Here is a 14,967-nt window from a genome sequence, read left to right as displayed (position 1 = left end):
GAAAACAGACAGAAGCATGCACTTATATTTTCTACCAGGTTAAGGACATTAAAAAACAAAACTAAAACATGCCAACAAAGGCTCTTACTACTAACTTTTACCATCATTTCATTTAAAAAAGTTTGATAACACCTACAAAGTGCAAAAAACAATCTCAGAACACAGAACAGTCCAGTTTAGCTTTGAGAAATTACACGTTATTATTCATTGGTATCAGATCGATGAGAACTGGCACAAGCTGGCAGTGGCTTGGAAAGGGCATCGTCTGTGAATCAATTACTTAATACACAAAATGGCTTTGATTCTTGCCAAGCAACGGATCCTAAATCTGATCCTTGAGCCCATTAGTGCAAGGATGGAAATACAACCAGTTCCACACGGAAGAAAAAGTGATTCCTGGTAGAGCGCTGAGAGGACTTTTCCTGATTCTCCTTAAAAGGATGTTGCATAAGGAGTTAAACAATATCCCCAGACTGAATAGGGCATTTTTACAAAATGTGTTCTCCCAATACGAGCAAATGGGACAATGTCAAAGTGCAATTCGAAAAAAAAAAGGTTTTTCTGGGTCTAGTCCAAGCAAACTGCTCCTCACTTGTGTTGGGGTGACACAGAAGCTGGTTTCAGGGGGTCCAGAGTCTGGAGGACCAGTCAGACCATACGTCTCCCAGGCAGTTTTCCAAAAGGATGCTTTTCTCAACCAAGCTTTTGACAGACATTGAGTGCGGATGAACTCTCAGTTGTTCCATGATTTTACAATCCTTTTCCAGTTTATCTGGGAGTCAGACCCTGTATTGATAGTTAAACAAGTAGTCACATGTGTGAACACCCAGCTCACCGGTGGGGAAGGACTGACACATTTCTTCAGACATTTGAGAAACCTGATGAGGGCACAAGGGGTAAGTAGAGGGAAACCTAGAAAGTTCTTAATCTAAGGGAGGTACCATATAGACATCCCATGAACTGACAAATACGTCATGTAACAAGTTGTATTCATTCACTCATTCTATATTTATTGAATGCCCACCATATGCTAGGCTTCGTTCTTATGCATGAGATACAGCAATGAATAAAACAAAAAAATTTTTCCTCATGGAACAGAGACAAAGAAACAGATGACAAACAATAGGCAAGTAACTAATAAAGCATGTTAGACAGCGATAAATGCTATGGATAAATATAACTGTTCAAAAGGTTGATCGGAATTCTCAGAGGGAAGGTGACATTTAGACAAAGACCTACAGAAGTTGAAGTAGGGGCAACGTGGGGGTCTGAGGGAGGAGCGTGCCTGGCAGAGGGAACAATGAGTACAGCGACCAGGAGTGTGCCTGGCGGGCTTGAGGCACAGCAAGCAAGGCCAGGGGAGTCTGAGCAATGAGAGCCCCAAGGCTGGTAGCATGAGGTACGGGGGTGGGGTGGGGTGGGTTGCGGTGCGGGTGATGGAAAGGGAGATCCCGCAGGGCTCCGTAAACCATTAGAAGGACTTTGGCCTTCATCCTGGGAAATCAGAGGCCATGGCGGGGTTCTAAGCAGAGTAGTGGCGTATCCCAACCAGGGTTTTAACAGATTTACTTGGCTGCTGTATTAAATACAGACTGCAGGGTGGTGAGGGTTAAGGCAGGGAGACCAGTCAGCTACTGAATTTTTCTAGGTGAGATTACACATTATGTACCAGCAATGTAGCAATGGCATTTGGGGTAAAATGAACTGGGGGTCTTGCAGTGGTGGAAACTTAGTCATCTTACAAGTCTGGATAAAATCCCTGAGATCTGTAACTCCTACAATTACAAAGAAATTCTCACAGACCTCAGACGACTTTCAATATCACATCTCTGAGTGATGTGCCAGCTAATACTTGCTCAGCTTTGCTCCAGATGCCTACACCCACAAAACCAGCTCAAGTGGGAAGTGGGACCCCCAAACAGAGGCTGCATGCTATCAGAGAGCTGCGTGTAACCATGGCTTGTGTAGAGCGATAATTTAACGAACAGGAGAGGGAACTGAAAAGGGAAGTGGAACCAGAGCCCAGAGTTTTATCTGCTTTGTACATAAAAGGAGGTTATACTCTTCACAGAAGCTGGCCCTGGGCTGCAGGCACAGTGCACTTGTCCTCACGTGACACAGGTTTATGTGGTCTCACCCCATAAGCATGAGTTCTCTGGGCAGTAAAATTTGTGTTTACTTAAACTGCTGAAGTTCCAAAATCTGCATGGTTTATGTGCTCATTTCTTTTATTTTTTATGACTCCGCTGCTTTTTGTCATTCTTATGTCTTTCCAAAAGCGTTTCCAGGGGCCTAGCATTGCAGGCAAGTCAATGAAATGGTCTCTGATCTTGACTTCACCCCATTTACTTGTCATGAAGAATATTTCTCATAGCTAATTAAGTCTCTTGGGTATGACTTCAGGTACTTTTTAGATGCGAGTGGTTATGCCTCGGGTTGGCATGGCTGGAAAATCACCCAGCACCAGTGCTATGGTATGGCCTCCTCCTGTATTGGAGGCCGATGCTGCTTCTCAGTCTCCTACCCTTCCCCGCAGAGCTCACACTTGCCTCTGGAATCTTCTCTGACATCTCACGTGTCACTGGCAGTCCCAGGGTCCAGAAAGTCACTTCCAGTTCATGAGAACCAGCACCCCCACTGAACCGTTCTGGGGTTCTATCCAGGATTATTTTAATTTCCTGCCTTTATTTACACCAATTTTGGAAGACCCACTAATCAAGAACTCTGATCTTATTATGTATATTTGGAAGTTAGGTGAAAAGGTATCATAGCAACAAAGTTTGGATTTCTAACTAATATAAACTTTCAAAAACCAATAGAGCTAAAAATAATGAGTAATTTTATTAAAGGTTTCTTTTCTACTTAAAAAAAGACTTTTCATTCTAGATTTATCCATGCTTCTCTTAACTTTTTACAAGTCAAGTCGCTTTGGTTTTATTTTCCCCCAGCACCTGGGCTTCTCACTTGCTTTAATGCATCGGTGGATCACAGTTTTCTGGAGCTCTGCATCCATTTTCAAGTTAATACTGGGTTGGCCACAAAGTTTGTTTGGGGTTGGGGTTTTTTTTTTTTTTTTTTTTGGAAGAAGGCTCTAGTAGTGCTTAGTTGTCCTTAATTCCATTTGAAACAATTTTGTTAGATTGTATTGTGATGGTTATCATATCAGTGTGTATTTTAAAAGAAAACATCAAAATTGGTAAATTTTTGTTTAGCTATTTTAATATTGAAGATGGAAGAAAATATGCAACATTTTTGGCATATTGCGCTTAATGATTTTAAGAAAGGTAAAAATGCAATTGAAATGCAAAGAATGATTTATTCAGTGTATGGAGAAGGTGCTATAATTGGTGGAGTATGTCAAAAGTCGTTTGCGAAGTTTTATGCTGGAGATTTCTCTCTGGACGACGCTCCACAGTTGGGTAGACCAATTGAAGTTGACAGTGATCAAATCCAGACATTAGATGAGAACAATCAATGTTATACCACGCAGAAGATAGTCAACAGACTCAAAATATCCAAATCAATAAAGTTACTGGTGAAAATGAAAAATGTGTCTTTTATTTTATGGACAAAAACCACACAAACTTGGCAATGAACAATTAAATGCGCTGCAAATGACGACTTTGGGAAAGAATCTATAGGGAAAGCGCCAGAAGAATAACCTTTGGCAGGATTTCAGAAGGAGTGGGAGGTGCAGAGGTTGTCCACACAAGGCCACGGTGGCAGCCAAGTTCGTGGAAGCCTTCCTGTCTGGGGTTTTCATTCACTGAGCCAAGGGGTCAGGAACTGGTGTCAGCTAAATGCCTTGTGCGCTCCTGGGTCACACCGGTCATAAGAATCAGGGGCCTGAAGCAGAGTCACAGAAGAGTTCGGCCCCATTCCCTCCTTACTTTTGTTCCTGGTGACTTAACAATCAGCAGGACACCTTCGCGGTCCCCAGGGGCTCCATGTTCTCCAGCCTCAGGTGTGGCCATACACCAGCCCAGCTTAGTCACACACACACCAGCAGGACAAGGGGAGGAGCTACTTCTCTCCTGGAGCAAAGGCACCTGCAGGTGAGACCTAGGTGGTTAGTTCTTGCCTTTTCACTCTGCACTGGGACAACTTGATGTCCCCTCTTGGTCTGACACCCTTCATCCTGCCATCAGCCCCCGAGTCTCCTTTATTCTTCCTTCCAGAACTGCTAGAAATGGGTGCAAATGAGGCTGAGGGGGATATACCCTACTCTCTGAGATGTGTATTTTCCTGTATTATAAATCCTTCATTACCATTCCTAGGCCATTACCGCAGAAATCACTGCTGTGTACAAGGCCATGACCCTCCCCTAACCTAGGTTAAGGATCCGGGCAAATGGTCATTTGCCACTAAGTTGTAAATCACTGAGCTGCAACTTGCTGGTTCTTAGCCATGGAGTGTGGGGCAGGCATGTTTTCCCACTCCACTGCCTGGGCCTGCACCTGGCCCCCCCCCCAGGTCCCCCCACTTCCTGTCTCTGTGACCTGGTTAGGCACCCATCTGGCAGCCTACCTGTACCCTGGAATTGGGGGTGAGGGTGGAGTGGGAGTGAGGGGGTAAGTGAGGGAAAGAAAAGGGAAGGGAGTGGCAGAATGGTAGGTGGTTCTGACCAAAATGTTCTGTTAGCAGAGCCCAGCCCTGGACTAACCCTTCTCCCAGAGGCACGGGCTAGCAGGTGGGGTTGTTAGGTAATAGTTTCAGCCATCACCTGCCAGGCCACGCATGCATGTAAGGCAGTTTAGGGGTGGCAATGAAACTGATGACAGTGTGCTTGTCATGATATCCAAGCACTTGACGTACGTGTGTCCAGCAGGCCGCTCCAGGGAGGGAATGTGAACTGTCAAACTGAGGTGGAGATAAAGATGTGGAATAACGATGGTGTGACCCAGGGGACAATATGGCACAGCTGGTTTACCTGGCCTTGGAACCAATGAACATTCCAGTCCTCAGAGTACTCATGTATGTGAATATTCCTCACCTCTTTTTAAGAAAGATTTCAGGCTAAGTACACAACTGTGCTATAACAAAGAACGAGCTAAGTGCTATAAAGAGAGTTACACGGCGGCCCAAAAGAAAGTGTGTTATTAGGGGCTTTGGATTTGGGGGGTTCCAGCACCCACTAGCTTTCCCAGAGGCCTTAACTTAGTTTCCTCACTAGTCCAGTGGATTTAATCCACCTCTGCTGTGCAGTTTTGTGAGAACTAGACACAATACATGTAAAGTCCCTACCACAATGTCCCAAATAGACTAGCCCCTCAATGAGGAGTAGCGACCACTACTACTAGAGTTTTAAATCAAGCTGTGAATAAAACGTTTGTGTCCCACTCAAACATGCCTCCCCTGGATGTAAGTAAGCATCCAGGGGGGTGGGCTCAGGGAATCTCATAAAGGAACCCTAATCAAACAGGATCCTGTGCTACGGGAGGCAGGGACGAGGAGAGAGTCACCTTGAACCCCTGTTTGCCTCCAAGGTAACAATAACTGCTGCCATTAGTTGAGGCCCTTGTACTTAGCACTAAGCACCTTCCATTTCCTTCCCCATTGTGTCCTCACCATGGTCAGATAAAGCGTGAATTGGTCCCATTCTAGGGGTAAGGGAATGGAGTTCCAGCAGCTTGCCTAGGCCGGGCCAGTGGTAGAGTTGGGATTTGGGCTCAAGTTCAACCTTGAAGCCCAAACTTTCTGCCACTTCCCTAACGTGGGTCTCCAGCTACACTAAGCAAAATAACTCCGAAGATGCCTCTCCACTACTGCCCCTTCTACCCCTCACCTCCACCTCCTTCTTCTTCCTCTCATGGAAGCACTAAGCTTCTCATGAGTGAGCATGAGAGATGCTCACTCATCTCTAGAGTTGCGCTCCATACCCTGCTTTCTTCAGATCCCACATCCTTCTCACGAAAGTGAGGTGGGTGGGACAGGGATTTGGGACGGTTCCTGTTTTCTGCTCATCGCCATCCCCTACCCTAGAAGCCCACTTTCCCAGGCATCTTCCATTTCCCTAGAATGCCTCCTTGCACTCTGCAAGGCCGCTTGGGAACTTTCCCAAACCCGATCCAGGGATAAGCACGCCGCGGGTGTGTGTGTGGTGTGTGGCGTGTGTGTGTGCGCGTGTGCACGCGCGAGAAAGCTCCCAATCCAGTCCCTGCGTCGCCCTGCAGTGGCTCAGAAACCGGCTCCCTGATGTTTCGTAGGGGAGGGCTCTTCAGCCTTTGCCGCTTCCCCGAGTCCTCGAATTTCCTGCCCTGCCTGCCAGCGCCCTGTAGGATGTCGTGGCCTCACTTCACTCCCTGCCGTTATCCAACGGAGGCCTGGAAGAGGGTGATATGGGGGGCAGCCAGGTGGCTCGGTCGCCTCCCCGTGTTCCGTGCAGGGTTCACCAGGTCCATGACGGAGGGAGAAGGCGAGAGTGCAGATGGGGCTACGCCACCGTGGGGGTGAGAAGAGCGAGCTGGCAGTGCCACCTGCTGAGAGCCCCGCGGGCACGGCAACTTGCTATAAATAGGCTACTGAGGACAGGGTGTGTGACCGCGCATCGCGCCACGAGGGCCTTAATCACGCGCGGGGCCCTGCGCACCAGGAGTCCGGCGGGCCAGGACCCTGCGCTGGGACGGCGCCCCAGACACCCTCCCCACACCCGCCTCCGGGCGGGGCTGGAGCCTCCGGGGGGCCGGGGATGGACCTTCAGGAAGGAGAGAAGCGCGGAGCGGAGGGAGGCCGCGGCGGACCCGCAGTGCAGCAGCTGTTCGCCGCCTGTGACTCGCCCGTCCCGGCCGCGCCGCTCGCGCAGTCACACGGCGCAGTGGGAGGGGGGGCGCCGCGTCCCTCTCCGAGTCCCGGGGGACCGAATCCGGAGATTCCCCACTCCTGCCCTCCCCTCGCATCGCCGCGCTTGCCCAGCCCACGAGGAGGAAACGCGAGCCGCGCGCAGACACCTCCTCCCCCGCCTCCGCCTCCGCCACCGCTGCTGTGCCTGTTGCTGCTGCCGCCGCCGCCGCGGGGTCCCGGGTATCACCAGCTCGCTGGAGAAGAGGCGGGAGCCGAGCCGAGGGCTCTCTTCCCGGCTGCCTGCGGCTAGAAGCCCGCCGCTCGGGGCCACGATGCGTGTCCCGCCCGCCCAAGCCGGCCCCAAGCTGCCCCCAAGCACCTGCGCGCCCCGGCCCGACCTCGCGCTGTGAGCGCGCCGCCCTCCCAGGTAGGCGCCCTCTCCCGCTAGGTCCCAGGCACCCCGCGGGTTCCGCCCGAGCATCCCGGCAGCTCCCCGCCGCAGCGCTCCGGGGCCCGCGGGATCGGGCAGCTCTGGGGCGATTCTGCTGTATTCGCGGCCCGGGCGTGTGTGTAGAAGGGAAGCTCCGGGGGAGGAAGTTCGTGGCCACCTCTTTGATCCCCAGCTTGGATGAAAGCGAAACCTTCCGGTTGTTAAAGACCCAGGAGCTCCGACAAACCCTTTGCCCTCCCCACCCCTGCTCTCGGGTCCTCGCATCTCTCTCGACCCCCTCCTGCCAAACATCTTTACGACTAGAGTGTTTGCTTGTAAGGCGACCAGACTGAGGCGAGGGCGGCCGGAGTCCTCCCATGCGGCCCTCGGAAAGTTCAGGGTACTTTGCAGGAGTGACTGGGGCAGCGGCACGAGTGCGCGAAACATTTCTTTCTATGGGCACACCCTGCCACAGTCATTTCGAAACCCTGCTGCACTGTTTCCAGCAGCTCCGTGGTTGTGGGATCTCTCAAACTCGACCCACGTTGTTGTTTTCATTTTTAAAAAAGAGGTGTCGTTCTGCGTGACATCCACCTAGAGGCGGCTTGACTCGTGATATATTTAAAACAGCTTCTTCTCTGGAAAGTTGCTTACAAAGGAAAAGAAATGGAAAGTGATGGCTGTTCCCTCCAGCACACAGTTTCCCGAGTGTCCTGCCCTCAGTCCTCCTTGTGGACGATTGGACGGTTTCATTTGTTAATATAATCAGACTTTGAAAGAGCATTTTAAAACGACCTGGTTTAAATGGGTCACACACAAGAAACTCAGCTATTTCCGCGAGTCCAAACTTCTAAACTTTTTGCACCATACTTAAGCTGAACTGCTGAGGCCTCGGTACAGAGCTCCTTTTTTTCAGAAAAGCAGAAATTCCTTCTCTTCCCCAGAGTCCAAACGGGACTGGCTGGAGTTGTAGAAAGGCCACCCCTGGGTTTCGTGGTGTCGTGTGAGCGTGCTCTGCGTGGGAGGGTGGGACAGAGGAATGAATGGGAGCTGTCCGGGACGCGGGGAACTCCCACCGCGCAGGAGCACCCTTCCTGTCTGTGAGCATTTTTCTGTTCCGTCACTCCCTTGGGTTAGGGGCCTGGAGGGAGGTGAGTCCCCGAGTTGAGATGGCTTCTCTGGGCTGGGGAGCAGTTCCTCCCTGGGAACCCTGGGGACTTTCAGGAGTAAGGACATTGCATGCAAAGGCTGGTGTAGCAAAGAGCTTGGCTGCTTTTGCAAACAGGTGTTTTCCGTCTGTTGGGAATGGTATGCTATCACAGTCTCAAATCTGACTTTTCTCCTAACCAAGTTATAAGGAAGTGACTCTTAGAAGTGTTTTCTCTCCAGCTGTATTTATAAGTAATCATTGACAAAACAAGCTACTGGATCGTGAGCACAGCTGTGAGTTACAGGGTGAAATGCCGAGGGGCATTTTCCGCAGGAAACACAGTGGAGTATCCTGAGGCTCTTAATTCAGCACAGGCACAGGCAATACAAAGGGGACTAAAAGTGGCTCAGAGCACTACATAAAATCATCAAGTGATAACTAAAATAAATGCTTTTATGTGGATTTTCCCCAGGTGTTGGCAAGCCCATAAAATAGGAGGGAAACCCAGTAACGTTATAAAGGATGATCAGGTAGGACTGAGCCACAGTCTGCCAGTATCCGTCCCACTGAGCGCTCTGGCGGTTTCCCTTCAAACTCGACCTCACTCCTGGCTGGGCGCAGACAAGCCCGTGGTGGCCTTTTCTCCCACTATGACATTGTTTGTCACAGTACCAGGGGGTGGGAGAAAGACACTTCCAGTGGGAAGTGTCTCCCACTTCCCTGGAGAGCAGCCTTCACCAGAAGGGCTGCAGTGGCCATCTGCTGCACCCCTGGGGGGAGCCAGGTGTGGGTGGTCCATTCCTTTCATGCCCACACCTTCTAGCATCTTCTAGGATGTGCCACTGGGCAGCAGCAAGGAGTGCTTCCCTCCTCCTCATTCACACCAGCACCTCCAGCCACTACAGAGCCTGGAGACTGGCCGCCTTCTCTGCCTTCTCTGCCTGCTCTTCTCGCTCCAGAGGATCTGGTCTTGGAGTACGCTTTTAATTTTGCATCACAATGTGACAGCTCCCTCAAACGCCTTTGCTTCCCTTCACACCTTTCTCTGAAGGTGCCCAGTTTCTGCTCTTCAGATTCCCCAGATGACCTAAAATGTGTATCAGCTCATTTGGGGGTTTATGTCTGTGTGTGTGGTGGGAGGGTGGTGCATGGGCGGGGGGGCTTTTTCCTGCCTTTTCCTTGCCCTTTTCCCGCCTCCTCAAGTTTAATGGCTACGTTACTGCCAATACGTGATATGTTTCTGAGCCCTTTTCTTGGTCATTAAAAGCTGGAGAAGCAGAGTCTGTTCGTTTAAAAAGGCCCGTGAGTCCGCTGAGCAGACAAGGAATGTTGGGGGTGGCCAAGGATTGTCTTACAATGCCCTTTGGTGACCTTTATCTTCACTTCTTCCTTTCCAGCTTCACATTCTGATAGAAACACTTGCAAACCAGATTCTTCAGAAAAGACAGGAAGGTTGTCATGTTCCAAGGTTTTGACATTTTCAAGTCATTGGATGTATTCTTAGATTTAAGGACAGTGCGAGCCTTTTCGGGTTTCAAATATTTAGAAAAAGATTCGTCATATGTGGGCCACGTGAAACAATCTCACCTCTTAGGTTTCAGTGGAGCTGGGCGGCAGGCAGGAGTGTGTTTTAGCACCTACACAGGGCATTGAATTCTGAGTGCGTCTGTGTCCTCTGCGACAAGCAGCAACTATTTTCTTAAAATGGAATGCACGGACCTAACAATATATTATTTATGACTGGTGACTCTGCACTTCCAAAGTAGGTGAGCACTTACAGGCTTATCATCAAACTTATCTCTGTGAGTTCTTAGAACAGCTGCGGAATAAATAAATAATTATTTATTATTTATTTGTTTCCTTATGCTTGTAGAGTGTGACTGTGACATTTGATTTGGATTACTGAGACCAAGAGAGATTTAGGTAGACAAACAACCCAACTAATCCACTAGGAAGGCCTTTTAGAGTTACCCCTTCTAGAAATAGTTTTACATCTCAAAGAACAGAAATGTGGGCATACAGCCGGTCTAGAGTCAAGTCCCTGCTTCACTGTTTACTAGCCAGGAGATCCTTAGGTAAAATAAGCGTTCTAAAACACACTCTCAAAGTCGTAAAAATACAGAAGCTCTTACATGTAATGTCCAAGAAGAGGAAGCGAACCGATAGGAATTTCTCTAGCAAGGTGGTTAAGACCAAGAATGAACTCTGCGGAAAGACCTGGGTTTAACACCTGGTTGAGCTACTTGTTACTAGTATGACCTTGAGCAAGTAACTTCAATTCTCTGTGCAGCAGCTTCTTATTTCCCATCGTTAAATTGGAGCGATAATGGTAATAGTTCACGAGAGTCCTTATTCCAATCTGATAATAGTCCTTATTATCCAAGGTGGTTGTGAGAGTTAAGTCAGTTAACAGACACAAAAGTGCTATTAGGTGTGAACAGTTGTTACTAATAGACAAATGGATAAAGATGAGGTATGTATACACAATGGAATACTACTCGGCCATAAAAAACGAAGCCTTGCCATTTGTGACAATATGGGTAGACCTAGAAGGTATTATGCTAAGTGAAACAGAGAGAAAGATCAATTCCATATGATTTCACATACATGTGGAATCTGAAAAACTCATTGATACAGAGAACATTTAGATGGTGGCCAGATGACAGGGGGGTGGGGGCTGATGGGTGAAGAAGGTGAAGGGATTAAAACTACAAATTGGTAGTTGTAAAATAGTCACGGGGATGTAAAGTACAGCATAGGAAATATAGTCAATAAGATTGTAATAACTTATTGGGATGCTCACTTCGTAAGTTATATAAATGCCTAATCACTATGCTGTACAACAGAAGCGAGTATAATATTGTATGTCAACTACAACTGAAAAATAAAGTTATTAACTCTCTCTCTCTCTCTCTCTCTCTCTCTATNATATATATATATATATATATATATATATATATATATATTACTATTACTCTTAGGAGAATAACTTAAAGCAGCTTTGCCAGGAGGGAGCGTTAAGCATAACCCCTGAAAGCCACTGGGCCCCCCACCTACCACCCCTTTAACCTGTGCAGTACAATAGAAGACTTTACAAGAAGTGTAAGGATCAGCCTTAAGCTGGCTCTGGTTTGCATAGGGAGGAGATCATTCAGAACATCATCACTCTACGCGTCAAATTAGAGGCGCACACTGGTGCAGGAGCATCCTTGGTGGTGCAGGTTAGAAGCTCTGGCTCCAGGAGCTCCGTGTGATGCTGACAACTGCTCCGAAGGGGCCTGTGGGTCACCCCTGTGTGGCTGAGCCCAATCAGCCCACTGCTCTGATTGGGTGGCATTCTATGCAAAAACGAACAAATAATTTAGCCAATCTGGTGGTCTGACTGCATGATGAGATTAGAGTATTCAGGTGGCAGAATAATTCTCTTCAGCTGCATGCCCACTCTGGGTTAAAGAACAGACAAATTAACCGTTGATGTGGCATCAGGGGGTGGAGGGGAGTGGCCACCAGCAGCCCCCCTGCCCTTCTTGGAGGTCCCCAGTAGCTCATCAGTACTGGCTGTTTCCTAACCTGGCCTGGAGTGAGAAGCTTCCAACACACCTCCTTTTATACTTCTTCCTTTTCTTCCTCCCACCAGTTCTGAGAAGGTGAAGGGGAACCTGCAGAGGCTGCAGTGTCATTAGCCTCTGGAAAGTCCCCCTCCTACTCCCTGAGGTTTGCTGGCAGGGAGTGAGGGGGCTGGGAAGAGAGGGGGTTCCCTACAGCAGCCTCCTCCTCAGGCCCCCTGCCCACCATCATTGCCCCTCCCACTTCCTGATCAGTCAACGCCATCCTTTCTTCAGGGCCCTCCTCCACATTTATACTCTGACAGGAGGTTGAGAGCAGCTTTCAGTCCCCACACAATGTTGGGGACATTTGGTACATGCATTATGAAAATTAGATTCGCCAGATTTTGGAGCTAGAAGAAAACCTGGGGAAGAAAACATTCTCATTTGAGTAAACTTGAAATCTGGAGAAGTTAAGTAACTTGCTTTCGTAACTGCACACTCGAAAGTGTTTTCAGGAGGAAACCAAGGTTCTCTGTAGCGCTTGGATGGGAGTCAGGGACCTGGGTTGTCCTCATTCCGTCACCAAAGTCGGACAAACCACTTAACTTCTCCAGAGCCCGGTGTCCTCACTTTAAATATGAGGGAAATTTCTACATGGCTTTAAAGGACCTCTTCTAGCTTTAAAATGTTATGATCCTAAGTGCAGCCTTCTAGGAATCTTTTTAGCAGGATTCACTGAAAGGATGATTGCAGCCGTGCTGGGTACCCGCCGTGTTTATGGACAGTGGCAGGTAGGAGTTGTAGAGAGTGCGGACGGTCTCAGTAAGTGATCGGGCTGCACACACAAGATCGTAACTGAACCTCACTGGAACCTCACACGATCGCGATGCGTCTTACTGAGAGGATGAGGCACCGGGGGTCTCTTGGAACAGGTCGTTCGGCCTGGGCTTGAAGGTAAAGGTTGTGTGCAAATAATGTGGACTGAGACAGCTTAAAAATAATCTAATTGTTAGTGTTATTTGAATACTTCATCTGCTTATTGGAACATTTTATTGGAAAGTAGTGCAAACAGTTAGTTATTCTGTTATTATGAATCTTACATCAGCAGAATCTGACTTGCTTATAAATAATTGTGGCTGCGTCTGAGATAGAACTCATTGTTTCATAGTTCATAAATAGTATTGTGGTCCAACCTACTTCTTACAGAGACACTAACAGTGAAAACTTCACTTTTGTCAATGAAATGGTAGAACCTATTTGATGACTGATTATTTACCAAATTACTGAAATGACTAAATTGTACAATTTTTGGCATTATGTGTATATTCCCTTATAAGGAAAATAAATAATTCTGTGATACTGTTTTGCCATCATATTATTAATGGTTTCATCTACAATGTGTGGCCCAGGGCGGCTATGAGTGTGGCCCAACACAAAATTATAAATTTACTTAAAATCTTTTTTTTTGGCTTATCATTTTTCACTGGTGTTTGTTTACGTAATGTGCGGCTGGCCGAAGAAAACTCTTCTTCTTCCAGTGTGGCCCAAAAGGTTGGGCGCCCCTGAATTCTACTCTGATTGAGCAATCTTGGGTCTACTCTTTGTCATAATTCTAGTACTTCTTTAAACATGTCTTAGGATTAGCAGCTGTCAGCGGATAAATCTGAAATAGATTCAGTTACAGGAGTGGAAGTGAACCCAGACATTTAATGCCACTTTCACCTGTAGGTGAGAGAGGAAAAAAAGCGAGACCATTATTTATGGGGTTATATGAACTTCACGTCTGTTCTCATCATCAAGAAAAGCTGTACTTCGAAGGAAAAGAGACAGGCAATGCACTTGCATGAAATGTGTTGGTGCTCTAAATAAAGTAGGCGTTTGTTTCTGAACTTTTGAACATTTAAAAGAAAAATTAGCTCTAAGCTATGTTCAAATTATATTATAAAATTAGCATATATGCGTATATATCATACAGAAATACAAGAGGCAAAAGAAGAGATTTCTATTTCAGAAAAGGTTTAGAATTTCAGCACTGGTTTCAGAAATCCCAAACCTTCCGGGTTTAGGAAGCCTACAGTCTTGTTGACAGACAGCTCTTCAAACTAACGTAAATGTGATTGATGGTCAGGTGCAAAGCCCAGAGATCATGGTGGTGCATGCCCTAACCCACCTTGCGAGAAGGAGGTGGGAGTTGCTTGGCCTGTATGTGAAATGTGTGCTGGAATTATTTAAAGGGTGGGAATCATCGAGAGACGATTCTGCCTGGGTCTCTCGTGTTTCTACATGTCTTGTGAGACAAGGCACTAGCCGCCTTTGTTTTGAACTTCCTTTTCTTCAAACTAGAAAACAGCCATGGAAGCCAGAAATAGTGTCTCCCTCTGGAGCAGAGGGCAGGTCAGCTTACTCCCCATTATAAAACAATTGGGCCCCTGGTATTCAGGTGTCTGTCCTGTAAGTCAGTGTGGATACAGGGCTCACCTGGCCTAGGGGAGTCAGGGGTCAGGGAACAGACGCAAATGCTGCCTCTCTGGTTGCTGTTGTTGCTCTGAGTCGTACACTGTCTTTTGTCTCACACCCAGGTACCTCGTGTCTCCCACCAGCAGGCTAAGTGTGGCAGGCTGACCTGGTAAAATCTCAGAGCCTTTACAGTCTGTGACCGGTGTTGCTGGGAGAGAGGAACAGGATGCTCTATGGCATAGTAACCTGAGAAATCATATCTCACACAGGAAACCCTGACTAGGTGCATGGAGGCGGGCATCTGAAGGGAGCATAGAGTTGGACCAGGTTCCGAAGAGACCTTATGTAGCATGTAGAAGACTTTAGATTTTTATGTGGGCAGTTATTAAGGAATTTTTAGCAGAGGAGTAACGATCAGTGTATGTTAGATTACTCTAGGACATATGTGAAGGACGGATCGAAGGTTGGGACATTTTGTTCCCCAGTTGAGAAAAGATATGGTAAGATGTAGAGTCAGTTTAGACGTGGTGGTAAGATGGAGAAGGAATCGGAATGATTGACCTTGGGTTGTTCAGGCTGCATTATGGAGTACGATAGACTGA

General features: G+C 47.7%; 1 protein-coding gene across 2 annotated transcripts in view; it reads left to right on the top strand.

Annotated features, from left to right (window-relative positions):
* The first annotated feature begins 6,236 nt into the window (after window positions 1-6,236).
* The window catches only part of TBC1D1 (TBC1 domain family member 1), a 207,603-nt gene continuing 198,872 nt past the window's right edge, over window positions 6,237-14,967 (top strand). Inside the window, exon 1 of one of the 2 annotated variants that reach the window (XM_037064349.1) lies at window positions 6,237-7,207. The gene's annotated coding sequence lies outside the window, so the exon portion shown is untranslated. The remainder of the gene's footprint in view (window positions 7,208-14,967) is intronic. The other variant, XM_037064350.1, reaches the window with a different exon arrangement.

This window comes from Sturnira hondurensis, unplaced genomic scaffold (genome assembly GCF_014824575.4).
Source record: "Sturnira hondurensis isolate 20B ecotype Veracruz unplaced genomic scaffold, ASM1482457v3 Scaffold0015056, whole genome shotgun sequence".
Lineage (NCBI taxonomy): Eukaryota > Metazoa > Chordata > Mammalia > Chiroptera > Phyllostomidae > Sturnira > Sturnira hondurensis.
This window is presented reverse-complemented; position numbering and strand designations above follow the sequence as displayed.